The following is a 27,061-nucleotide window of genomic DNA, read 5'->3' as shown; positions in this document are numbered from 1 at the left end:
TCTGTATTTAACTTGACACACTTGCCCATGATTCAAAAACAGAGATCAAATGTCAGGTGCTTTATTCTTTTAATATGAGGATTGGTGTTTACTTTTCTTTCTATGACTGCAAAGTGAAAAAACATTTTAAATTCAATTATGTTGCAATGCACAATGTTGTTTTTTACAACACAAAATGTAAATTTAAACATCAGCAGTTAGGGAAGCCAAAACAAAGCACTTTTTTGAAATTCTGAAGTGTGCTGGTACTAGAGATTTAACAGGCTCAAACGAATCACGACACTTACTTGGTGATGCACAAATGATGCATTTTCAGAAAAAAACAATGTCCATGCATTATAATTTGTGTGCTATATAGCACTTTCAGCACACAAATAATAATGTGTAGAAATCGTGCTTCTGTGAATATTTACCAGTAAAACTGTGTTTGTGCAAGTTTAGTTGCAATTCCAATGGGACATGTGGTGTCTGTAAAAGAAAATTAGCAACCACATGATAATTTAGCTACATTGATAAATCACCCCACGTCATGTCCATTAAAGGTAGGTGAAAGTTTATTTCTCTAAAAAGTAAGTCACAGTTCTAAAAAGTTTGGGAACCACTGTCTTAAAGGATGGGCAGAATGAATGTTTAAATGACGGATGAAAAGAGTCATTTGGTTTCTCCATCACCAATATAGGCACTATTGCCTTGAGTCACAATATGAAACAAAATTAAGTGTGTCCAACATTCTTCGTTATAATAATATTTTTCCATATATCCTTTTTGTTAAGATTCGAGTATCATGGTGCAGCAGGTGATAAGCATTAACAGAGTATTTCAAATAATGCAAATATTTGTCTCATCAGAATGTGTCTTTTAAATAGACTGTGTTTGTGGGCATTCAGTAATGCACTCTGTGGCAAACCCTTCACTTGGAAATGCCTCCTTATTTATGTTTCTAATAATACAGCACAAACAATAGATTCTACTTTATCTTGGTTTGTTAACATCCCATGGGCAAACCACCATTTTGGGGAAGGTTGCTTATTAAACTTGACCACACACCTTCTCTAAGATTCAGAGAGTTCACATGGTAAATGAAGAAGTAGTCAAGGTGTCATCTTTCAACCAGCACTGTATTTCATGATCCCACTTCTGTTATCCATTCTCAGTACTCTGCTCATCTCTTGAGGCACCCCTCTGAGTGTCCATAGGAGCAGAGATACCAGGGAGGTTGAGGTGAGTAAGTGTTTAGAGCATGGCTGGGCGTGGTTCGATGTGCATTTATGAACTAATGGGATAACCCAATAAACTTCAAGGGACCTGTTTATACTGAAGTAAGAACAACAAGTGGTCCTAACGTCCCAACTTGGTCAAACCAAAGCAGTAATGACTTGTAAAATTAATTGACTAAGTCACTCGAAAAAAAAATATTTTTCTCATGTAATTATTGCACATGAGAGAATTAAATACTCTTCTTCAAGACACACCATAAAGGCAGAAACAACTACTGTTTAAAAACAAAAGGCAAGATCTTCTTTTTATTTTCTTGTTGTTCAATTAGAAAAATCATTACAACATCTAACATTATATCAATAGATGGTTACTCTAGAAAAGAGTTCAAGGAAAAAGTGCTCATGTATGAGAAGAATAGAAAAATGGCAATTCAAAATAAAAACAAATGAAGAACACAATAGTATACATTTCAGTGAAAAATGGCTGAGATGCTGTTTGGAAAAAGAATAAACCAGTATGAACGGGCCTGTCTACAAAGCAAATTAGTTTTTTTCTTCAACATCCATTCAGCAGAATGATGCCAGCAAGTTCAGAATGCATCATCCAATTTCGGAAAGGGGTGGTGAGCCGCAGTCCAACCCCTAAAGTAAGGTCTGTTGACGTTTTTACCCGACTAAATGCTTTGAGGGTAACTTAAAACCTCCACTTGCGGGTTTTCATCAGGACAGAGGGGTATGTAAGGAACAACCTAAATGAAATAGACACAGAATTAAAAGATGTCTCTCTGATGTGTTGTTTAAAAAGGAAATATTAGCATAGCCTACTGACCGGTGGCTTGCGCCCAATTTGGTAGACTAGGTCACAGCTCATGCATATGTGGTCTGTAACATGAGGTCCATACATTAGTCATTCATTTATGCTGATCTACAAAGATGTGAAGGAATTATTATGAAACATTAATGTAAACTTACTGCCACCCTAATGCAAGTAAGTAAAGAATTAAAGTATGCATCCAATGTGATTCCAATCGGAACAAGTCACCAGGAGCATCCTCCCTGATTAAGCGGAGTATATATATTGTAGCTGTTAGACTCCATATATGTAGGGGAGTAGATTGACAATACAACCTTCAGAACTCCAACCAGCTTTCCACAATGGTTGATGGTGGGCCCTGGAGCACGATCCAATCACCCAATATATCTTAAAATAGAATAAGGGAAAAGGGTCAAAATTCACATATTGTGACTCAGTGAGCTGTCCCAAACAGTTCACCAGAGTTTTTAGTATGCTAGAATCCATCTCTTACCTCTTCACACAGCTAAGTGGTAGAAGACACACATTCCTCCCCAGGCACCAACCGTCAAAGACTGACAAGCGTGCCAGTAGACAAGTGCTTAAAAAGACATCAGCATGCACGCATTGTGTGCACGTAGAGTCTCAACATCGTACGTGGCCCAGCATTCCCATCCATCAGAGACACCGTCAGTGTCCACGCTGCTTAGATACTAGGAAGAAGGAATATATCAATGCAAGATAGTATTTGATATAGAATTAATTCTTCAAATTACAAGATAGTAGATTATTTAGCAGAATCACTTCTCCTACAGCGGAAAATAGAACGGTTAGATTTTCTTCCTAGTATCTAAGCAGCGTGGACACTAACGGTGTCTATGATGGACGGGGATGCTAGGCCATGTTTGCTGTTCAGACTCCATGTGTATGTGATGCTTGCACACTGAGGTCTTTTTAACCACAAGTCTCCCGGAACACTTGTCAGTCTTTGAAGGCTGCAGCCTGGAGAGGAACGTGTGTCTTCTGCCAGTTAGCTGTGTGATTCCAGCATTCTAAAAATTCTGGTGAACTGTTTGGGACAGCTCACTGAGCCGCAATATGGCATTTTAACCCTTTTCCCTTATTCTATTTTTAGATAAATCGGGCGTTTGGTACATGCTCCCGGGACCAGCATCACCCCTTGTGGCATGCCGGTTGACATTTTGAAGGTTGTATTGTCAATCCTCTCCTCCACATAAAGAGCCTCCCAGTCACAATATATATACTCCACGCAATAGGGTTAGTTACTCCTGGTGATTTGTTCCGATTGGAATCCCATTAGATGCATAATTTAAATCTTTACGTACTCGCATTAATGCAGCGGTAAGTTAAATTATTGTTTCTTAGTAAATCCTTCACATCTTTGTGGATCAGCATAACATGAATGACTCATGTATGCACCTTATGTTACAGACCACGTATGCATGAGATGTGACCTGGTCTTCCAAATTGGGCACCAACCATCGGTCAGTAGGCCACACTAATATTTACTTTTTAACCCACACACCAGAAAGACATCTTTTAATTCTGTGTCTATTTCATTTAAGCTGTCTCTTACATACCCCTCTGTCCTGATTAAGACCCGCAAGTGGAGGTTTTAAGTTATACTCTACGCATTTAGTCGGTCGAAACATCGACATCCCTTACTTTAGGACATGGACTACGGATCACCACCACTCCCCGAAATTGGGTGATGCATTCTGAACTTGCTGGCATCATTCTGCTAAATGGATATTGAAGAATAAAAAACATTTTTTTGTAGACGGCCCATTCACACTGGTTGATTCTTTTTCCAAACAGCATCTCAGCTAGTTTTCACTGAAAATTATAATATTGTGTTCTTCATTTGGTTTTTTTTTATTGTTTTTTTTTCTATTCTTCTCACAGATTAACAACTTTTCCTTTGCACTCTTTCCTAAAACAACCATCTATTGATATATTGTTATATGTTGTAATGATTTTGCTATTTGAATAGCAAGAAAATATAAATAAGATTCTGCCTCTTTTTATAAAACGGTCGTTTTGCAATAATTACATGATGAACATATCATTATTTCGAGTGACTTGGTCAATTATTTTTGCAAGTCATTACCTCTTTGGTTTGACCAAGGAAGGAACTTTAGAACCACTTGTTGTTCTTACCACAGAATATACCACCCGACTACACAACCAGCATTTCTTTATCTTTGGCCCACACACTGCCTCTGTTAAACATTTGTCTCAGCTCTCCACACGGATTCATGGCATACAGCACACTATAATAGGAGTGAAGGCATATTAACATAGTTTGTTTCTTAGAACATTTAAACAGGGATATTAATTGTGTTAATCCCTGTATAATGGCTGTACAGTAAGTAACCTGTGTATAAATAAATGTAAAAAGACTCTTATTCTGAGGGGAGTTACTAATTCAAGCATGGGCCAAGACTCTAAGTTTAACACAACAAATAGGCAACATGAAGCCAGATCCTGGAAAATCTCCCTCTGCAAATTTCACTGGGAAAACACAATTAAACTTTGCATTGGAAACTCTGGCCAGAAAGAGAGAACATCTGCAGTGATGATTGTGCAAACCCTCATACTCCAGAATACCCTTCTTTTGACCAGGAAAATCTGAAATAGGGAAATGAAAATAGAACCAGGGTATAATTATACCTGGTGGTAATGCTATTTCCCCAGAAGGTTTTATTGCAAGTAAATATCGGACCAAACATTATAAGGGTGTAAGTATTTGGTGGATTAAAGTTCTTTATTCACTTCATTATAAAATAAAGCAAACAATATGTATGCTTTTGTTTATTCCACATTTTTATTTAAATTCAATGATGCAAATGCAATAATGCAGCAAGTAAGGCCAGGACAAACTGTAGGCATTTCAAATTCCTATTTCATGAAATAAGACTTCATTAGTTGTTCTACAGCCAGAAGTGAGCTTTATCCTTAGGCAAAAGATTCCCAGATAATCCTGTATTTTATATCTAAAAGTCGATAATCTAAGGTAATCTATGGTGGTCTAGTGTTCTCTTTCTCTTGGAATTTAAGGGAATAGAGTTCCCATTCATCACACCTCCTCCTGGTTTTTAGCATGAAAGCCCAGCATAGTCAAAGCCACAATCTCCACCATTACCCATCTTGTAAGTCTGTGGAAAAAAAATATAACATTTACCAGTTTCAATGGTCGTGTCTCTCCTCTGCTTCTAGAGTCCCAAAACCTGGAAGCACCCACACTCCGATTGCCAATCTCAACCCTGCAATGCAGAGTTGTGATTGGCTCACTTACGCCAATCACAACGGCTCAATGCACCATTGTGATTGGCCTGATTGCCGTGCATTGGTACTCAGATAAGGACTGAGGGCCTGGGCATGTTCCCCACAAGGCTGTGTAATGCATGTAATGGTGAGCATGACTGTTTGGCCAGACCAAGACAGCCGAACAAGCAGTCATGGGTACTTGCAGTGTGCAACCTATTCCTCCTCCTGTACCTCCAGCTCTGCCCCACCCTAACGCAGCCTGGATCCTGTGAAAATTAAAATGATAATAACTATGTTATTATCATTTTATTTTTCCTACTCAAAGAGCAGTAGGACAATGCTCCTCCACCTTAGAGGAGGAGCCACCCTTGGACACTGTCTTGTCCAGTCCCTATCTTTTGTGCCCTCACCAACATCTTCTGTCCAAATCCATCACAGCTGCCCTAAAGATATATTGGTCATCTCTACTAGTAAAAAACAAAAAGGTTAAGGGGGGCCTATGGGAGTTTAAAGACCATGCTCAGACACATTCCCTAAATAGAGTTATAAAACACAGAGGTGTCAAAGGGTCTAGAAAAAATCTATGTGTGGCTCATTGAACTGATCTTGTCCGTTACAACCCGCTTGCGAAGAACAACATAATAAGGTGTCCTGTGATCCCTACATATCCTTTCAGGATACCCATCAGTCACCACTCGGAACCGCCCTTCATCATTTGGGATTCCTGTGAACCAGCTTCTTGGAACACTACCGGTAAATACAGAAGGTCAGATCTCATAACCTCCTAAGAACCTAGTAGTGACCAGTGCGGTTTAAATGTTGGTGATGCCAGTTGGTAGGTAAAAGGGTGACTGATTTGCAGTGCTAGTGAACAAAGTGAGTGTTGGTGAAAATAAAATTGGGTGAGGGAGCAAGAATGAAAGTTTATTCTGTCTTTTGCTCGCTCCGCCAATATTAAAAAAGCAGCAAAGGTAGGTTTGAAAAATAACTACCTAGATGTATAAAGTGGTCAACATGTTTCAGCAATTTAACGGACCAACGAGTCCATTGCTTTCATCAGGACCAGGAAATTAAATAGTGCTTCTGCAAAGAGAACGTGATAGTGAAAAAAATGTGACTACATAATTAACATACTGCGACACGGAAAAAGATCACCTGAGTTCCTAGGTGTAGTCTTGACTTGCAGTTGTACTTGTATGTCACCTTAGTTTCGAAGTAGAGGGCCTCACCCCGCCTGGCAACGGCTCAGGGAACGAGGGAAGCACCGCTCTCTCCGTCGGTACCTCTCCGCCGTCTTCCGAAAGAATCCCAAATGATGAAGGGCGGTTCCGAGTGGTGACTGATGGGTATCCTGAAAGGATATGTAAGGATCACAGGACACCTTATTATGTTGTTCTTCACAAGCGGGTTGTAACGGACAAGATCAGTTCAATGAGCCACACATAGATTTTTTCTAGACCCTTTGACACCTCTGTGTTTTACATCTCTACTAGTCCCTTAAAGATCTGTGGCACTGTTATACGTGTTGCTCCCAACATGAAGATCACTTTCAGCATAGTGTATTTTGGACGGGGTTCAACCTTAGAGCCCTGATATTTCTGCACCACCTCAAATATAGCACTAAATTATATAAACAGTCCTGTTCCTATACCAGTGACCGATTGAATAGTGTTAAATTTGTCATTGTTCACTGAATCTCCCAGGGCCTCTATCCCTGCAGCAGTCCAGATGCTGGTATCCACAAATTCTGGTAAGTGTACAGAAGGGTAGAAGCGGCCATACTTATATTCAAAGAGCGAAATGCAGTTTTGTTTTAGTGAAGGTCAGCATTCTCGCTGTGCTGTATATTGCTTCAGACATTAATTGCAAATATTTAGTATGTCTTGTTCCCTTTTCAAATAGATTTACACTAAGTCCTTATCCCATAACCATGCATTCCATATTTTAGCTCGGGATTAAAAGCCTCTGAGAACCATCTCACCACCCACTGCAGTTGTGACACCACATAATAAAATTCCAAATCCGGACGAACCTAGGCCTCCATTTCTCGTAAGCAGCTACTCTTTTTTATAGAACAGCTGTGATATTCACCTCTCATACCACATTAGTCATTAATTTTCCAAAATAGGATTTTTAGGGCAATGATCGGCAGTGTTGCAAACAGATATAACAATCTTGATAGGACAATCATCTTAGAGATTGCCACCCAAACTTGTGATGAAAGGAGGAGCGTTTTCCAGAATCTAATGGACCTTGAAATCCCAGCCAGTGACATCTTTATGTATCCATCAATCAATCAGTCAATCAAAACATTGCTTGTAAACTTTTCGAACTCCTTTATATGCCCCAGATTTTCCATTGGTAGGGCTGCCTCGTGGTGACACTTCCTCTTCCTCTTCCTTTACAGGACCCCCTCGCCAGTTCTTGACCTATCATGCTTTAGTAGGGATGTTTGGAGACCTGTGGTCTGATGGCCCATGGTGAACTGAGACCCATGCTGTCCTTGAGGCACTGGTGTCCCTGGACTCCGGACGCCACCTGCTGAAGTGGCTCTGTATGGCACAACTGGAGATGATCATTAAGCCACTGGTGACGATTCGGGAGAAGTGGGGACCATTATCGGGTAGAGAACTTCAGGACCTGGAGTAGGTAAGATTGTGACGAGCCCTAGGTATATCTCTAGGAATACTACGTTCAAGTATGTATAATTTAGATACCAGCACATGACTTAATTGACCCCCCCGAAGATTGCAGGTCTTGTGCGATGGAGATCCGTGGACTTGCACAAGGTGCATGGAACCAGAGAGAGCTGCCCAGGGATTTGAGTGTTGTGGGACTCAGTGGTTTACACATTTATTGGGGTATTGGACCATACACTCTTCTGCACAGCTGTGTTATGCCTCTTTGGGTTGTTTCCCAGACCCAGGTCATGCAATGTTGGTACCAGGTTTGGGGATCTGGCCTTAGTGTTAGCTAAAAGATGGATAGCAGTGCAGTGGCAGGCCTGGATTGCCCGATGATTGCAGTGTGGGAAAAAGATGTTGACATTTGGGCTAGGGCGGAGAAGCAAGCACTAATTAGTGGGACGCACAGGGGATACGATGATGCCCACCGGCAGAAGTGCTTGAGGCCTGGGATGGCATAGAGATGACCATGGGGGAAACCTGATAGCTACCCGCAGGAAGAAGTAGTGTGGATTCCCATTGTGAAGGCCTGCATGAACAGTAGATGCTTTTTGACTGTGGGACGTAGGCGTAGACGCCCATGGGGGCCATGCATGGGGCCCCACTGAGGCATGAGGCACGGCCATGGAGCAAGGAGTGGTCGGTGTTCCCTTCCCCCAAGACTTTTCTGCCCCGTTGAACACTCTGAATATTTGACTTAAACAATGTGGACGGACCCACTATGTGTATGCAATCAATTAAATCACTGTGAGTAGTAAGAACATGGACCCATTAGGTGTTCTTAAAATACCCCTCACACACCAACCTAGTTGGTGTCATGCTTCATCATTGGGGTGCCATCCGGGCGGCCAAGTGCCTCCCGGTTGTGCTAAGATGCCTGATTACAGTGGAGCTGGTGTTGTGCATAAATGTGATGTGAGGTGAAGTATTTACAATTAAAAATATCTCTGAGCATCCTTGCCAATAACTTTAATAGTGGCGGCTCAGGATATAGTTAAAAAGATAATATGTGTTGTGCAACTAATCTGGATTTATCTACCGTAAGTTGCTGTATGTGTGGCGGTCTACATGTTTCAGCCCATAAAAATTGTTGGAAGGGCTTTCTTCAGGACCAAATAAGTGGGAGAAAGTGAGTGGCAAAGGTCATTTATGCCACGTGAAACCTTTTGTGGTACCTACACACGCGCTAAGGTGTGTGGTTTAGAAGTGTCTACGTACTAACTCAGTCCCTCGCAAGTTTTTTTTTTACTCTGAACATGGAACAGATTACTGTCTCACTCATCACATGTTTTTACACAGACCGCAGGGGTCCCAGAACTTTGGAAAACTCTTGTGTAAATAGCATGTTGAATCATCGCTGCACAAAGGTAAACTGTCTGCCGTTGGCATGGAAATTCATTCACTTAATATTTTAAATGCATGATGCCAAGTCAAGTCAAGTAAAGAAACACTTTATTCGATTATTTAAATATCATAAAAGTATGCTATACAAATACATAAAATTATGCAACCAAAAGGGAAAAAAACAACATCATACAAAAATATTATTTAGTGTACATTTAAAAATCAGTAGCAAATACATATGGATCAGCACATAGTTCCCAGAATTATCAAAATTAGCAGCGAATATTTCATAGTTCATAGCAAAAGTATATTAATCCGGTACCTCGAAGTTAGTTTATACTATCAGGTATAGAGTAAACATTTACCGCAACCCCAACTGTACTCATCTGGAGTCTCTTCCGTCTAGCACGGATTGATGCAATCAAAAAATTGGCTACACAGAACATCACCAGATGATTTTCCATTAATTGAAGAAACAGCAGTGCAGGTTTCAACTGTACAAACCCCATTTCCCTTAACAGTGGCTTAATACATTTTTCCCTACTTTCCAAAAAGAAAGGACAGAAAAATACAAAATGTATCTGATCCTGGTCAGAGAAATTGTCGCATTCACATGGCACATTATCCATTGGGGTGCACCACTTATCATAAATACCCAACAAGAAATGTGCCTGATTAAATCTGAATTTTGTTAACAGCCACCGATGGTAGGGTCGAGTGACAGTAGTCAAGTATGGTTGTATTGACATTGAGGTAATCAACATAAAGTGTGACCTTACTGTTGGTTTAATAATTTCAGTCGTCTCTCGTTCCAATTCTCGGATTTTTATGATATTAGTTTTTACCCAGTTAATATCTTCCTTGTTTAAATTTTCCGGGTTTAAATATAATTCTGGTCGTCCCAGGTGTACTGCTGTTGTTTTAATAAATGCCAGCCATTGAATGTCAGCCACTCTGTCCCGCCCCAAGCAATCACTAATAATCTTGTGATTCAATGTGAGGTTGGGGTTCAGCCAAGTTCTAATCCATAATAAAAGCGGCGCCATGTTTAACATATCTGCAATATATCCCATCCCTAACTCCATGTGAACTGCAAAGGATGATGTGGAATGGGGGAGGCCCAGGAGGGATCGCAAAAATGTATTTTCCTCTCTCTGTATCAGAAATAGATCTTTATGGCCCCAAATTGCTGCCCCATACCTGGCTATGGCTATAGTTTTAGCTCTATAGATCGCCAAAATGGCCTCAGCAGGTTTCCCACCCAATCTTTTCGCATAGTCTAGTATGGCAGCCGATGACCTTTTCACCGCCACTGCTTTGTTAGCGACTTGGGGTGCCCAGCTACCCATGTCATCAAACACTACGCCAAGGTAGGTGAAGATTTTTACTCTCGATATTACTGAGCCATTACAAGAGAGGGTTTTGATGTTATTCCGACCTTTCCCCATGGACATAACATGCGATTTCTCTACATTTATTACAAGGTCCAAATTTTGCATAAAATCCCCAAAGGAATTTAGGAGACGTTGTAAGCCTATAGGTGTCCTTGACAGCAGCACCGTGTCGTCAGCATATAATAAAACAGGCAATGGGGTTCCCCCCATGCACGGGACATCTACTGATGCTGCCGCCAAGTTTGCTCCCAGTGAGTTCATATATAGAGAGAATAACATTGGGGCCAGGATGCATCCCTGGCGGACTCCCCTCCCAGACTTAAAATCAGCAGTGCACTTCCCCTCTTGTGTCATACGTATAGCCGCTGTCAGATCTCTGTGCAGCTCTGCCAGGAAGTTCACCAAAGCCTGATCTAGCCCCATCTCCAGGAGCTTTGTCCACAGCTTTGACCTATTAACTAGGTCAAAAGCAGTGGACAGGTCCATAAAAGCCAGGTAGATTGACCCCTTTGATGCAACAGTGTATTTACTGACTATTAGATGTTATGTTATGTTATGTTATGTTATGTTATGTAACTTTTATATAGCGTACGGCTACTCAATATGAGTGTCCCGATGCTTTCCACCTGCAACTCAGAGTAGAAATAACACAACACAGCTAAAATAAGACAAGAGACAGCAGAGGAAAACAATACAAGCAGAAAACAGTAAAACAGACTAAAGATTAAAAAGCCAGGTCTTCAGGCTCTTCCTGAACTGGAGCAAATTGGCAGTGCTGCGGAGCGAAAGAGGAAGCAGATTCCAGAGCTGGGGAGCTCTGCAGCTGAAAGACCGCCCTCCCACGCGGGCCTTCCTCACCCGCGGGACCACCGCTTTAAAGAGGGATTCCGAACGCAGGGAGCGGACTGGACGATAGAAAGCCAATCTCCGCCGCAGATATCCCGCCCCTGATCCATACAGGGCTTTGTGCATCAGAGTCAGGGATTTAAACTGGATCCGCTTCCTGATAGGGAGCCAGTGAAGCGTCTGAAGCAGCCCGGAAGCTCGAGCTCGTCTGCGTAGGCCAAAAATAGCCCGGGCGGCAGAGTTCTGCACCACCTGAAGGCGCTGAACCAGGTAGTCAGGGAGGCCCAGAAAGAGGGCATTGGCATAGTCAAGCCTTGAGCCGACAAGAGCCTGCACAGTAATCCTCCTGTGCTCCTCAGACAGCAGAGGCAGAAATGTACGGAGCATTTTCAGGATTCCGTAGCAGGTGCCAGCCAGGCCGAGAATATGAATTCGCAGCGACAGCTGGTTGTCTAATTTGACAACCAGATTTTTGGCCACCAAGGAGGACTGTGCCGGAGGGCTCATGTCAGACGGCCACCATTGCTGCCACTCCGGATCGGCAACGCAACCAAAGAATAGAACCTCAGACTTGCCTGAGTTGGCCCTCAGACTGTTCCGCTGGAACCAGTCGAAGACCAATGCAAGACAGTCCCGAATTCTCTCTCCATCAAACTCTTGGTCTTTCCCGCATGTGAAGAGGAGTTGCGTGTCGTCGGCATAAGAGACGATCTGGGCCCCGTGTGCCTCCACCAAGGCCGCCAAAGGGGACATAAAGATGTTAAACAATGTGGGGCTCAACACAGAACCCTGTGGAACCCCGACTCCCAGTGGCGGCATCTCGGCGGAACTCTGGGAAACCCAGACCGTCTGGCGGCGGCCTTCAAGGAAAGAAGTAAACCACCTGAGCACCGTCCCCCTAAGGCCGATGTCATAAAGACTAGCTAAAAGCGCCTTATGGGGGACGGTGTCGAAAGCCGCCGATAGGTCTAACATGACCAGCATGGCCCTGCCGCCGACATCCAAGGTCTCCCTGATGATCTCAGTAACCTCTAACAGAGCCGTTTCCGTGCTAAAATTAGGGCGGAAACCAGATTGGGATATATGGAGCAGATTGTTAGCTTCCAAAAAGCTCGACAGGACACCGTGGGCGTGTTTTTCCGTTATCTTCGCTAGCGCCGGAAGAAGCGAGATTGGCCTGTAATTGGCCAAAGCCTCGGCGTCGAGACCCGTTTTTTTTAGGAGGGGGATCACCATCGCTCTTTTCCAAGAACTAGGGACCCTCCCCTCCCTCAGGGAGGCATTGAGGATGGGGTTGACCAGTGGATTCACCACTGCCGCCATCCCGGCCAAGAATTTGGCAGGGCAGGGGTCAAGTGGCGAGCCAGACTTAAGATTGGCCAGCAGCGTCCAAGACACATCGCTGGAAACAGCAGGGAAATCGACTGTATAGAGAAGGAGAGAAGGCACCCTGCCTGATATTTCTAGTGGTCCTAGCTAGAGGATCCAAACATGATAGGAGAAGGGGGGGTGGTTAGCCCAGAGGCTGAAGCTGCACAGGACAAGAACCAGGTCAATCCAAACAGACTCAACAACATATATTGTAAAAATACATATTTTTTATTTTTCTCTTTTTGAATATATTATTTGTAATTTTCAAAGGAAAGACATGTATAAATTAAATAGTCAAAGTGATATTTTACAAAACACATAGCAAAGATTCTTTTCTGAATTAAGATAAGCCCAGTACTGACCACACTTCAAACAAACTACCACACTCATTCACACAAGGGTTTTCTCTAACTATTATTGGAACATTCAACTTTCATTCCTCCATTCATATAGTCCTGGCGTAGACAACAATAGATATTCAGTAAGTTGCCTAAATCGGGGGGTTCATCCAGGCAGATGGTATTAGTACGGGTCCTGGTGTAGTTAGGACAAAATGCCGTATTCCTGGGAAAACGTGCCGACGCGCGTTTCGGTGAAAGGCCAAGGTGGCCACACCTTCGTCAGGGCCAGGGTAGTATGCTGGGCAGGGGACAGGAATAAAATCTGGAAATAAAAAGCTGTGTCTTAGTTCCGCATTCTTGATATGTATACACAAAGACACATTCCAACATTTCTTTTTCCTCATATTACTTTTTTTTAAAAAAACATATATCAAGCATATTGATATGATACATGCAGGGTTGACATTCTTGACACTGTGCAGTAACAGACTACTTGGAAACACTCCCCAAGTAGGATTCCCTGTTTCGTGGAATCCAAAGAAGGCAAACTGATAGCCTAAGCTAAATGAACCGTAGAGTCTAATTCACAACACTATACAAACATTTTATAATCACACACTCATTATCGTCCACCTAAGACCTCATGGTTTAATTCAACCACTCTTCATAGCTGTTTTTTGAAAGAGGGTTGAAGTAAGAAAGGAAGGATTTTAACACACAGTAGGGTAACCAAATTTATCCTATTTAACCAAAAGCAAATCATCAGTTGTTTAAACAAGATGTTACATTAAATGGTTCGCTCTTATTGGGGTTACCTGTTTGTTTTGTTAGAAAGGCATACGATTTAAAGACCACCTTCACAAATTCAGGAGGAGATGAATTCCAGTTGTTACCTTAATGAAGGGGTACATATAGTTACTATTTTCAATCTGAAGTTTTTAAACTTTGTACAGTACACATTAAAAGGAGATATTGATTTACCAAGCTATTGGGTATCAACTCGTGGTTCCTCTGGTGGGATTTACAAAGCGCCTTGCTCAGCCAGGTGGCTCATATAGGTCGGGAACCAGGGATAACGAAAAGCCGGTCACTGTTCGTCGTATTCTCTAAATTTAGAGAAGAAAAGGTAACTGTATCTCTATCCTTTATATTTAAAGGAGCAATCACGCCCCACTATGGAGAAACAAACTGACGGGGATGGTACCTTCCGTGATGTTAGTCTGTCAATTATTCTGTCGTCTCTTCAAGACAGTCCTGTAGGTCATCAGGTAAGCGGTTGATCCTGTCACATAGCTCTCTATGACGACTTTTGCGATAGTAGGTAGTCCTGTTGGTAACACAGCGCAATGAGACAAACCCATTAATTACATAGTTCACCTGATTAGTTCCATTGGCAAAGAGGATTCCCCTAACGTTAGTTACCTGCAAGCACTAATACTGTGCCTTCAGTGCCGCGGGCAGATTTGACGCAATTAGGTCAGATATTCCTGTAGATGGTAGAAATCGGGAAATCGGACAGCACCGCCGCAGGTATATGCGGAAGTCCACAGTCCGCCCTCATGACGCTACTCCCATCCGGTCCCTCCACGAAGGTGGCCTGAATCGCCTTGATCTTATTTGTGAAAAAACCAGCAAGATCACACGCCCATGCATCCGACGAAGCTAATGGGGGCGGATGGGAGCTGGGGGTCGTAAACTCCTTCACAATATTAAAGATCTCCTTTCAGGAGTTCGCAGATGCCTCTATCCTCCTAGCCAGATAATCCCTCTTGGCACCCAGGATGTCCCGGTGGTAGGCCTTCACCGCCACCTTGTAGGCGAGTTTAGCCTCCTCATCATACAGAAGGCGCCAGGCCCTCTCGGCCACCTTGCATTGACTACGAGCCACACGCAGCGCCTCCATAAACCACGGTGCAGATTGCCGTGCTGCCGTGGACCGGGGGGCTGCCTTAGGGGCAAGATCGTCCAGCCTGTCCGTGAGCCATCGCTGCAGAGTCTCAGTGTCGCTGTCCAAATCCCCCGAAAGATGACACGGGTGATCCAGCAGCGCCTGCTCTAGCATGTCCGGTGTCACTCTATGCAGCGCTCTCGGGCCGGTCTAAGCAGGGTAGGCGCTCTGTTATCCGGCCGCGCGCACTCCGACACCGAAAATCTGATCAACCTGTGATCGGTCCAGAGCATCTGCAGGGTATCAACCTCCATGAGTGGAACAGACGAAAACACCTGGTCCAGGGTATGCCCCTTCTCATGTGTTGGCCCTGACACGAACGGTATAAGACCCAGCGGAGATGTAACATCCAGCAATTTGGCCGCATCAGATGTAAATTGAGGCACTGGTCCTCAGTGCCTCGGCCAGATCTAAAACCATACTGCGCATCACACAAGATATCATTATCAGATGCCCATGTTGAAATCTTAGCTTGAATAACCTTCCCCAGTATTTTAAAGGACGAATCCAATAATGATATCGGCCTATAGCATCTTGCTTCCCCCTCTGACCCTTCTTGAAAATTGGGACTATAATAGACCGTGACCAGGTTATAGGCAATCTAGTTTTGTCAATGCTGGCTATATTAAAAACTTTTGTGAGGACAATTGACCATGTATTAAGATTTGATTTAAACATATCAGCTGGTACCCCATCTGGGCCTGGGGCCTTATGACCAGCTGTGTCCTCTATAGCCTTTTGCACTTCTTTAATTGTGAATCTCAAAGGTGGCCCTAGTTGCTCACTCACTATAGATACAAATGGGTCTACTGGGAGGTTACTACCATACATTTTTTCAAAATGGTCTAGCCATTCCTGTTCAGATATATTAAGTTCTAGCGGGGAATTTTCTTTATCGCTAAACAGTGGAGTATTTACAATTTCCCAGAATTTGGAACTATCCCTCAGGGTAGCCCTATCGTAAAGTGAGTCCCATGCGTTTTTCTTGATCTCATTCTTACGGGACTCAACGATAGTTTTATAATTTTTTCTTAATCTGCCCACTACCTGTTTATCCCGAGGTGTCTTCTTTAATTCTGACAATAAGTCTCTATGGGCTTTGGAGCACTTTGCGTCAAACCACCCATGCAGTTTTTGCTCCTTAGGTTTCGTCTTCGATGTTAAGTCCATAGCCACTTGCTGGCAAATTGTTTCAAAAGAGGTGATAATATCTCCTCCATGCCTAAGCGGATCCACACAGGTATTAATTTCCTTACCCACCTTCTCGCTAAGTGTAGAATAAAAATCCTCTGGGATAATTTTACTCCACTTGACCTGTCTCCCCTGGTCTTGGGCAGCTAACTCCATGTGAGTAACAGTATTTATATTTACAGAGAATATGGCTGGATTTTTATTGCGCAATTCCATAACCACTGGATTATGGTCACTAAAAGTAGTTTGTATAGCATTATAAAAAATTACATTTTGTAGCAAGCCTGGTGACACAAATATGAAGTCTATAATAGAGTTTGAATCCCTAGCACTATATGTAACTACCCGGTCATTGGAGTCGATAAACTCCGGCTCGGATAGATCAGCATCTGACAATAATTCTTCTAGGGCAGCCCCCTTTGTAGAATGTTCAAAGTGTGAGTGGGGGAGACAATCCATATCTGAATAAACCCTATATTGGCAATTAAGCTGGCACAAATGTATATTAAAATCCCCTAACAGAATTAAATAAACAAAAGTGGTTTGACTCTCCTTATAAGTAGTTAAAAATGTTGCTAATGCATTGATGTTTTCATTACAGTGCGTACCATATGGGGCATTATAAAAGTTGACATACAGAATTTTAAGATTATTAGACAAGGTTAATTCACAGGCTAAAAAGTTAGGAGATGTAGTGCTTACAATTTGCGCAGATCCCCTGTGTTTAACAGAAATTAGGAACATAAGCCCCCCTCGGTCTCTCCCTGAGCTAGATGCTTGGGCAGCTTTGAAGTAAGATGAATACCCATCCAGCCAAAAATTACATTCCCTATCCCAAGTCTCCTGGAGTGCCACTACCTCGTAGCCCTTTAATTGTTCCAACCATATTCTATAATCTCTCTTGGAGCGGAGACCTGCAATGTTCCAGCTCATGATTTTAACTGTCTCCCCTGCTTCCCTATCGATAGTGGAGGTACAATAAGTCTGACCTTTATGGGCAACATTACCAGGCAGTCAATCGTTTTCATTCAAATGTGATAAGGCAGTGAAACTATTTGTTAACTCCAGGGTTGCCCTATTTGTAGGTCTAATGGGGTCAGTGTAGGTCTAATGGCATGACACATTTTTATAATGAGTTAGAAGGTGAGCGTTTTTTCATTTTGTACACAGAATGCAGTACTGTTTTACATAGACCGCATGAGACTCAGCTCTTTGGAGAACTTTTGCGTAGATAGCAGGTTGAAACACCAGTACACATTGAGGATCTGTTTGCTGTTAACACAGTTATTCAGCCACTGGATATTTCATGTGCATGCCGCATTTATAAAATGAGTTACACTACAGCATTTTAAATAGCTATCACTAACTGAGAGACAGACTCTCCATTAACTCCATGGGTGCACTTCTAACCTTGACCCTCTAAGCATGAATGGGAGTAATTTTCATTTCATTCTTATACTTTTGATTCAGTTTTACACTTTCGATTCTGTAATTGTTTGCACTTTCTCCCTACAGATTTTTTCCTATGTGCATATTTTTGCATGACTGTCACTTCACATTTCATTAGTGTAATCTGCACTAAAATCTTTTTTATTATTCATACTTGTTATAACCACTAGAGACCATGTTTGTGCTTCATTTATACAGATATTGATATCCCCCTGATGAAGGGCCCCTTCGAGCCCGAAATGCATTGAAATTGACAAAGTGGGACCCAAATAATTTTGTTACCAAATTAATACAATTGTTCTCTTTGGAATTAATATGAAGTTTGCTTATAACAAACCAAGAAAGAATTTATGAAGGCAACATAAATTCAATTGATGCAACCCACATATTATAAAGCGTTTTGAATGGAATGACTCAATTTCTCTGAATATATTGCTGTGCACTGAGTGGACGTCTCCCACAACATATTCACAGAGACGCTCCTGGACCAGTGAGCCACACCCTATCTGCACGCAGAACTATATAATCTTAAATCTTTACAAAAATGAGTGCATGTACCACTATTTATAGTACAATAGATGCAGAGACCCACAGGTTATGATGTAGGTTGTATCCAAATTTACTCTAAGGCCTGACTCACCCTAAAAAACTCTACCCGCATTTATTAAATTAGTTGAAGGCCCTTTGGGGTGCCAGCCATTAGCACTGTGTTGTCCACATACAGGAGGGGTCAGGACTGGACTATGAGGTAACTCAGGCATGTCCCTGCACCTTTCAATAAACATTCTCTCAAAATTGTTAATTTGTATTAGGAAGAGGAAGGGAGCATGCACACTAACCTGCCTCATTCCTCTGGCTATGAGGAAATGTTCTTTGCACACATGGTTAAGACCATACATTACTTTGGCTCTTGATCCAGTATAAATGTCCTGGAGAAGTTTGATGTTTGGCCTCTGCACCCCCATCTTTTCTATTTGGTGCCATTATTTGTGATGAGAAACACAATCACAAGTGTTTTATAAATCCATGAAGGGTAAATAAATTGTACCATATTTAGCCACTGTATATTTGTTGATGACTATTTGCAAATTTAGGCACTGCTCTGCAGTACCGATAACTCTGAGGAACCCATATCAACACTCCGAGATAATGGAGTGGTTTTCATTCCACTGTTTAAGCTTGCCCTATAAAACACTACCTATAACTTTAACTAAAACATCTAGCACAGATATCGAACAGTAGCAACTGGGGTTGCACCAGTTACCCTTTTTATTAATGGGGATAATTAGCGATTCCGACCATGAATCCCGTTTACCCGTATCACATACTGCCTTCAAAACATAGGTTAAGAGAGGGCCCCAGAACTCAATGTTATTCTCAAACAGGTCCAACGGGAAACCATCAGGACCTAGGGCTTTAGCACTGGGCGTTTTAACAATAGCAGTAATGAACACATCATAGGCGTTGCCTCCTTTGACTGGGGATTAAGGCTGCAGGCACACAAGTTATCATAACTGTCATGCCCTCCAAATCCTTAATCTGTATAAATTCTTCTAAAATGAGCACCCTATTATTCGGACAGAATGGCAACTTTCAATGACAGATCAACCGACTCTCTAAAATACAGTTTATTAAGAAGTTATCAGCAGGCTGCGTTGTCCTGAATTTTACCAGCCTCCTGTAAGGAAGCTGAGGTCTCTGTCTTTATCGTGTTCTGCCTATTTATGAGCCTTGTTTATATTTCCTTCTACAGTCCGCTATTTCCACATTCAATCTCATGGATTTGTTCAGAGCTCCCTTTCAGCCCTTCAGCTTGGATTTACTAGTTTAGGGCATTTTATTTAATTCACTTTTATATTTCTAGATATTTGCACAAAAACCCTCTTAATTTAATTTTCATTCAGGCAGATATCAATGTGGAATTTACTTTTGCAATTAAATTGCAGAGGAGCCACTCTGAATTCCAGATATCCCACCTTAAACGCAGGCTAGTCATTCTGATTACCTCCATATCTTCCACTAGTACTGTGTCTTTGCGTGGCTCTGCATCTTTTCCAATTATAATCTCAATGCCCTATGGATGGTGGTCACTACAACACGTACTCTGAGTCTGAAAATTGACTGCAAATGGACTCAGGTTTTCAGTAACGATAATGAGGTCTATTATTCACCGCTTCCTCTGCACGTAAACGTATACTCAAATGCTTATTTTGGGGCTGTTGACTCTGTTTATTGCAAACACATATGCAAAACTCCATCATTGGTTGTGCAAACCTGATTACAGAAACATTTTTACATAAACATATATTTTGTTGACAATATGAATATTTGCATACCTTTCTCTCTGGCCACTTGACCAAGTTCAAGAAGTCTTTATTCGATTAGTTCATCATAAAAGACATAAAATACAATTTGTACATATAAAAACTGTTAAGACAAGTATTAAATCATTGCCAGACTAATCGGCTTCTTGTTACATATTTACAGATTTTCAATAGCGCTCAATTATATACATATTTCGGCAAAATACTGGGCCTAGTTTTAAAACAATCACATCTTTTAGATCCCCGTTGGATTGCTTTTCATAAACCTGATTCTAAGCACCCAGGCCCACCCCAGAAATTTAGCAACCCCCACAACAATTAAAGGGTCCAGGTTGGTCTTTAACATTCTACTTGCTTCACCAGCCGAGCTGGTACCTAAGTTTCTACATACCGGCCTAAGCCATTTGGCTCTGGGGGCAGAATAAAGTGGACACACATACAAAAAGTGATTCATGCTTTCAACAATACCTTGGCAATTAGGACAATGCCCCGTCCTATCAGCTCCCCACTTTTTGGTAAAGTCCCCAAGAGGAAGTGAACCAGTCCTAAATTGGAAGAATAGTTTGCGGTCCATGGGCTTTGTTATAATATCCCAATAACTTTCCAACTTGGGTATGTCTTTATAAACAGTGAACAAAGCAGTAAGGCTACTCGAGCACATTTTTGAATGCCTGTTGTATGTCACCCATTCCCAATAACACTGTTTAAAATCCTTTTTAGATGGAAATTTGGCTGACTCGGGGGAGAACCACAGGTCTCCATGCCCCAAAGCAGTTAGGGTAGCCTTAAGGTCCCTAAACCAGCCTATATTTGTGGCACCAAAGCTGTTTCTAACCTCCAAGCAGGCTTTTGCGTAGTAGTGGAGTTCCGGCGTAGTCCATAGACGACGCCAGAATGTGAGCGGGCGAAATCTAGCATGGTCATCCACCGGTTGACACCCTAAATCATAAAAGAGGGGAATTAGTGGTGATGACTGAGGCAGACCTGTTGCCATTCTTAAGAATTTATTTTGGGCTTGTCTTAATGAGTCCAGGTTACTACCACCCCAGAGTTCTGCTCCATATAGGACTGCTGGTAAAACCTTACCGCCATATATCTTTATAAGCGGGGACATTGGCCTGGTGAATGAACCTTTGTGTTCCTTGATCAGTGCCCCACCCAGCTGCTGATGTTTCAAGGTCATAAGCTCAACCTGATGGGACCAGCTCAACGTCTCACTAAAGGTAACTCCCAAGTAGGTGAAGTGCTTTGTCTGCTCCAGGGGGATATCCCCCATGGAAACCTTGGCTTTGATTTGTTTATGCCCTCTCAAAACCATAAATTTGGTTTTAGATACGTTCACCTCCAGCTCATGTTCGCTGCAGAAACTCTCAAACCTCGACAGGGCTTTTTGCAAACCCTGTCTGGTTTGGGAGATCAGGAAAGTATCGTCAGCGAACATGAGCAGGGGGATTTTCATACCAGCTAAACTTGGGGCATCCGTGGAAAAATCTTCATAATACTTGGTAACTCTATTTATGTATAGAGAAAACAAGGTGGGTGCCAGCACGCAGCCTTGCCTGACACCTTTGGCCACCGAAAAATTCTCCGTCACCTCACCCGGTTTCCCCCAACGCACAAAGGCATAGGTATGTGCATGTAGGTTTACTATAAGTCGTACTAAGGTGGGGGGCATGCCCATGTCCAATAGGCATTTCCATAATCCGGCCCTCGGGACAAGGTCGAATGCTGACCTTAAGTCCACGAAGGCCGCATATAGGTTGCCTTTGCCCAGGGTGACCGTTTTCCAATGCAAAAGCATGAAACGGAATGCCTGATCCAGGGTACTCACGTGGGGTCTAAACCCAGCTTGAAGAGGTGTAAGAATATCATGCTCCTCTATCCATGCCTGTATCCTGGAAAGAACAAGACGGGTTATGATCTTCTGTACCGCGTCAATAAGACTGATCGGCGGGTAGTTGGATGGAACCGACCGATCACCCTTCTTAAAAATAGGCAATATTTCAGCGCCTGCCCAGGAATCAGGCACCCTAGCACCCAAGGCCAATGCATTTACCAACCGCACTAAATATGGTACCCATAAATCCAGGTCCTGTTGGAATATATCCGCTGGTATGCAGTCAGGGCCCGGCGCTTTTCCCCTAGGGATAGCTTTCAGGACTGTTTCGACTTCTCTGGCCGAGAACTCAAGTGAATCTAACGATAGTGGCCAGCTAATGGACTCTTGCGTCTTGCTGCAACATCTAAATTGTTCCTCAAAGTGGGACACCCATTTCTGTTGTTCAACCGATGCTGGGCTTGGGCGATCTTCCTGTGACAAACCCCATCTAAGAAGGTGCCAAAACTGCTGCAGGTTCCTGGAGCCACAGGCCTCAGCTAGTGATGTCCAACGCTCATCATCCCAGGCAGCTTTAGCAGAGCGTTTAGCATTATTGAATGCCTTCCTACTTGCTTTGATTAGGGCTGGACTTTTTTGTTTTAAGGCTTTAAACAGATCCGCATGGGTCTGTCGGCAGGCATCGTTAAACCAATTTGCGGGTTTCCTAGCCTTCCTACTACCCTTATTGGCGACATACTTAATAAACAGTGATTTAAGTGACAAAAACAAACTAGCATGTATGCCTGTGATATTTGTATTGAGCATTTCCTGGTTTTCACACTTCTCAATTTCCATCAGTGAGTTGGAAACCAGGGCTCTGATCTTTTTACGTGCTTCCACATCCACAGCAACCTTTGGCCAATGAACCCTCCTCATATCATTTGTAAGTACGACAGCCTCCTGTACAAAATGTAGCTGTCGTTCAACTGGCCCTACAAAACTAAAATCCTTCAACTCCGCCACCAGGGGTTCATGGTCACTTTCTGGACGTGGCATAACTACCATGTCCGAGACCACAGGCCACATTTTAATGTCTACTAGGATGTAGTCGATACGACTGCAGTGTCTACCATTAAAAAATGTGTAATTACCCCACTTATCCGAGCTTACTCGTCCGTTAAGGGCACGTAAACCCCGATTCAGACCTTTAATAAATGTAGCTGCATGAGACCACTTATTGATCGGGGGTATGTCAAGCTGAGGAACCCCCCAAACCATATCCTCTGTTTCAGTTAGTAAACCATCATCTTTACTTAGGGGTTCAAAGCAGGTGTTTAGGTCACCCATAACAACCACATAACCAGCTTCGGAGGTAGTACTTAGGAACTCATCCAGACAAAGAAGGGTGGATGAGACTCTGCCACCCGAGATACCTCTAGCATATACATTGATCAGCAGTATCACCATCCCACTTTTTGTTTTAATACTAACTATCAGTATATCTGGACAGTCAATAAAAACTTCCCTAACAGACACACCTTCAAATTGGCGAACCCAGATTGTGAGACCACCCATAGCCCGACCTCTCTGGCTTCTAATAGCTGGTTTGTTAAAGTTCAAAAAACCTGAGAGAAACACTGGTGAGGTTGCCCAGGTCTCTTGAAAGGACCATACATCGCCACAACAAATAAAATCAGCCCAGTCAGAAATGCAAATGCGAGATTCTAATCCCGCTATATTCCAACAACCCAAGGTAGTACCCTTTATACAAACTCGTTCACATGGTTTAGTTATGTCTAGAGGGTAGAAATCCCTGGGCTGGGGAAGGAATTCATTAGGCTCAGAGGCAACTTTATTTGTACCTTCTATTGGCATGCCCAATGACCCTACCTGGGCAAATGGCTCAGAAATAACGCTCTCAATAGTGACGTCCTTGAAAGACATTGAGGTAGGCCCCAAAGCCAATCTATCGGGCTCTCTTAAAAAGACCGTACACCCTTTCTCACAAAAATGGAGATGATCTTCAAAACCTTTAGCAGTACATAGTGAATTACCCAAAACATTTCCAGCACCCTTACAATCAGAAATAGACTCAACTTCCCTTATTGAAAGAGCTGGTCAGTCATTAGATGACAGCCCTGATAGTGGGTCATAAAGGTTCCTCAGCGGGATATTCCAATACTCGTTGGGCTGAGTGAACCTATTTTGAAATTGGTGTGCCGAGTTGGAACTTGGGGGCTGTTGAAATTGTGGATAGACCGGAGTGGGGGGAGCCAGAGGGTGCAGGGTCTTAATATGCAGTGGGAAGTCTGGTGGGGCTGGGGGACAAAAAGACTGAGGCTTAACCTTAGCCCAGCCCGGTGTTAGTAAAGAACTATTATAGCTGGACTGGGTATAGGAACGGTACCGCGCTTCAGGGTTAAAATTGGATCCGTAGAAGTTAGGTGTAAAGTTGGACCATTTGAGGGAACTTTTGGTATTTCTAGCCTGTGGTCGCACAGCTGGATTAATCAGGGTCTCGGGATAAAAGTAGCCGAGGTTCCTCGTGGATATCCCTCCCTCATTACTTCCCACATACCAATCTGAGAGATGGGATACTACTTTGTGATCCCTGAAGTTGATAATCACTATATCCCCCTCAATATCCTTAGGGCGTACTCCCACCCACTTACATCTTCTGACCGAAACAATATCCCCATTAAGATGAGCAGGTAGGGGTCTATTTGTTTTCAGCCAGAAGATGACTTTGTTTTTTAGACTTTCATTATTTTCCCAATCACCCTCAGAAACTGGTGGCACACCCGTCATTACAATAACATAATTCATAGAATCGGGAGGCAAATCTACATTGTTCCCCCGAAATAGGGATTTATGGTATTTAGTGTTGTATTTGCGGATTTGCCCACCCCATTCTTTATCTGGGGCAGTACTCCCTTAGTCGGTGGTTTATTAACAACCACCCCGGGATTCGCTTTGGGAGAATTAGCAGCTCGGGGAGTTTTAACAGCCATTGCCGATGTTTTAGTTAAGGTAGTGCCTACATTAGTTGTACTTTTTGGTTGTTGGCTAGGAATAATATTTGAATTGCCAGCAACATGTCTAGTACTATGTAAAATGATAGATGGGCCCAAGACCTTGTCAGAGCTAGAAGGATGTGTTTGCTCAGCTGACGCCAATAGGCGATCCATTTTATCGCCCAATATCCTGACACGCTCCAGCAAGGGTAACATATATGATTCAATAAGTTTCTCTAGGATGGCATAGGACAACTCATTAAACCCTTCAATTACAGTCTCAGGGGTAACCAAATCATGTAGGTCTACCAACGGTAACTCAACAGTGGGTGGGACCAAATGTTCAGTAACAGGTTTAAGTAGAGAAGGGAGAGGAGTTTGTCGACTTTGACCTTTCCTTTTAACCCCTCCCATTCTCCTTTTTTTTCTGGGTGGGGAGCATACGACCCTCTTAGCCATAGCAGGCTTGCTTCCAGCTTCACCCTCAGTCGTTGGTAACAAATTCTCGCCAAAATCAACGCAGACCAATGACAAGTTGGTCAGCGTTGGACGAGAATCCGTTTCCGTGATCTGGATAACAGGATTGTTTAGATCAATAAGGCTAGAGTGGTCAATAGGGGGACAATCTAGATGGCCTCCGCTGGTAGCACTAACACACGGTGGAGAAATACTTGGAAACCTAAATATGCTGGGGATTTGGTTGATGTCAGTAACATCATCTTCAAATGAACTCAACCCTTGGGCAGCCGTTTCTTGTGTAAGGTTTAGGACTCCTACGGTGGGCAGCGGAATTTTCTTTAAATGCTCAATTGAGCGTCTACGCTCGGCTCTTCTCTCGGCAAGGAGGAGGTCCATATCTACTACCTTGGTAGATTTCTTAAAAAATGTATCCAGTGGGCCGAGTACAGAGACACCCACGCCTGGGGGGGCGGAATGGCTCATATCTGAGCAAAGATAAGAATATTATGTAGCCCAGATTACACTCTTAATACACTACAACAGATTATTAAGCAATGGACAGTAAAAAATAGAAACGAATGACAGTAACCTGGCCCAGCCCGGCCTCCTGCGGCCCCGGACGGCCACAGACGGTCCCGCCCTTGTCCCGGGCTTCTCCCGGGCACTCTCCCGCGCGCTCCCACGCAGCGGGACCCGTCGGTTGTTGATATACTATCTAAGGAGGAAGAGGAGGAGCCTGCAGGGAGAGCGTCCCAGCTGGTAAGAATTGGGAGTTGTGGGCGCTCCTGGGACTTGTAGTCCTGCGCCCACAACACGCTCGCAGCCCTGCAGGTCCTGGCACACAAAGTCAAGTTTAAATAAAAGCGCTGTCAAGAGATGTCCACCTCGGGCGAAGCGGGACCCGCACAGCGGGTACCGCGAGCAGTTTCCTGGGTCCTGGTTAGCAGAGACGGCTTCAAACACAGTGAGCCCAGCAAGGAAGCAGCAGCAAACAACAGGGAAATCCGCCGATGCAGGTGGAGGAGCGGCTTATTACCGCGTCGAAGGACCAGGGAGGAGCCTGCAGGGAGAGCGTCCCAGCTGGTAAGAATTGGGAGTTGTGGGCGCTCCTGGGACTTGTAGTCCTGCGCCCACAACACGCTTGCAGCCCTGCAGGTCCTGGCACACAAAGTCAAGTTTAAATAAAGGCGCTGTCAAGAGATGTCCACCTCGGGCGAAGCGGGACCCGCGCAGCGGGTACCGCGAGCAGTTTCCTGGGTCCTGGTTAGCAGAGACGGCTTCAAACACAGTGAGCCCAGCAAGGAAGCAGCAGCAAACAACAGGGAAATCCGCCGATGCAGGTGGAGGAGCGGCTTATTACCGCGTCGAAGGACCAGGGAGGAGCCTGCAGGGAGAGCGTCCCAGCTGGTAAGGATTGGGAGTTGTGGGCGCTCCTGGGACTTGTAGTCCTGCGCCCACAACACGCTCGCAGCCCTGCAGGTCCTGGCACACAAAGTCAAGTTTAAATAAAAGCGCTGTCAAGAGATGTCCACCTCGGGCGAAGCGGGACCCGCGCAGCGGGTACCGCGAGCAGTTT

The sequence above is a fragment of the Lissotriton helveticus genome, chromosome 1_1 (assembly GCF_964261635.1).
Source record: "Lissotriton helveticus chromosome 1_1, aLisHel1.1, whole genome shotgun sequence".
NCBI classification, from domain to species: Eukaryota; Metazoa; Chordata; class Amphibia; order Caudata; family Salamandridae; genus Lissotriton; species Lissotriton helveticus.
This window is presented reverse-complemented; position numbering follows the sequence as displayed.